Consider the following 1,900-nt stretch of genomic DNA (forward strand, 5'->3'; position numbering starts at 1 on the left):
TAGTTGATTGGCTTAATAAAACCAGCGAAAAATCATCCCTCTCTGATTATATTAAATTTAAAAGGATTCCTAAAATGGAAAGTTACCTCCTAACTAAAACTGATTTTTATGGTGCTCAACTTAAGTTTAAGGCACGCTCTAAATCACTTCAACTTGAAATAAAAGCTAGTAAGTGGGATAATAATAATCCTGGTACATGCTTACTGTGTAACAATGGTATTGAAGACTTTCGACATTTTCTGTTTATTTGTAATAAGCTTGAAGAAGTTCGGTTATCTGAGCACGAAATTTTAGTGAATAAACTTTATGACTCAGGCTTATCTGAGTTATGTAATCAGATCCTTACAAAGGATACTGATGCATTTCTTATCCTTATGTTAGGCGGAGACTGCACAGAGTTTATTCCTAATCTACCCAATCACTTAATTGACTTGGCACATTTGATTTTTAATGATTTTTGTAAATCTTATATTAAGAAGGCATGGGCAAAAAGAATTGAGATTAAAAATGGTGCTATGTTATGATTTTTATTATTATTATTATTATTGATATTATTATTATTTTTATGTGACTTAAATTTTTTTTTTTTTGTGTGTACAGTACTTCCCTTTTATTGATTTGCATCTCACTATGTATTTTATTCTGTTAATTTTGAAGCACCATTATTGTGATGAGTGCCTTAATGGTTTGGTTAGACTTTTTACTTCATGCTCTTTTATTGTATATTCCTTTGTTTGGTTTTGTGACTTTCTTTGTACATTTCATTTTGTTACTTTGGATGCACCATTATTGTAATGGGTGCCGCTGTTTTAAAAGCGTTTTTCCGAAATAAATTATTATTATTATTAATATAGCAGTGACTAAGATAAATTGTAAATGATATGTATAATTAAACCGGATTATAAAGGGCGGTAAGAACAAAGAAAATAAAGATAAACGAAAGGGCTAATCAGCCGAATGTAGGCCTATGATATCACTAGCCTGAGCCAATGAAAATGAAATATAACAAGTTAAATAGTGAATAAAGGATGAATAAAATGTATCAAGATGGATGAATGCATTGATTAATAAAAAGTGTAATCTGGGAGAAATCCTAAATCTTTATTTACGCCATTTTTGTGAGTATTTAATTTTAAGATCCATTTCAATTCGCAACAACGTCTGTCGGTGAGGGAATTGAAACCTGTACTTACTAAAATGAACTTAAGGTTAAAGATACAATGGTTGGCTTGGTTAAAATGCTTAGCTACAGGAAAGCCTAGTGTATTGTCTCTAATAGATTTTTTATGATTATTGCATCTAAATTTGCAACCAGTTTCCCCGGCGTATATAGTATCCATACATTGGGTACACCAAATAAGATATATGACATTTGAGGCGTTGCAAGTGAGCGATAGTGGGTGTATGGTTTAAGTGGCGGATGTTGATGGTGTCGTCGGTAATAAGAAGCTTACAAATTTGGCATCGTGAATTACCACAAGGGTAATTACCAAATTTAGGGGTGATAGTGGGAAGTTTAGATGAAGTTAGTAGTGAATTAGTGGTTAGGATGTTGTCGGTATGCTATGAGAGGTGGTGATTTGAGTGCTTCTGAATTTGATGAAGTGCAGTCAGAAAGAATGCGAAAATCTTGGGTGATAGTTTTGGCGAGATGTTGGATTTGGGGGTTGTAGTCGAGGGGTATGCGAATGTAATTCGACTTGGCTTTATATTCAAGGAGTTGCTGGCGTGATTTAGACGAGGCCTTAATAATTAATGGTTTGATCAGTTTCATGGGGAAATTGCTGAGTCTTAATTTGTGGATGAGAGTGTTAATATGTTTATCAAATTCGGTATTGGTGGAGCAAATTCGTTTTATTCTGAGCGCCTGACTATATATTATGGATTTTTTTAGTTTTAT

Source organism: Anneissia japonica, unplaced genomic scaffold (assembly GCF_011630105.1).
Source record: "Anneissia japonica isolate Jap-2015-1 unplaced genomic scaffold, ASM1163010v1 scaffold573_len2283161_cov171, whole genome shotgun sequence".
NCBI lineage: Eukaryota > Metazoa > Echinodermata > Crinoidea > Comatulida > Comatulidae > Anneissia > Anneissia japonica.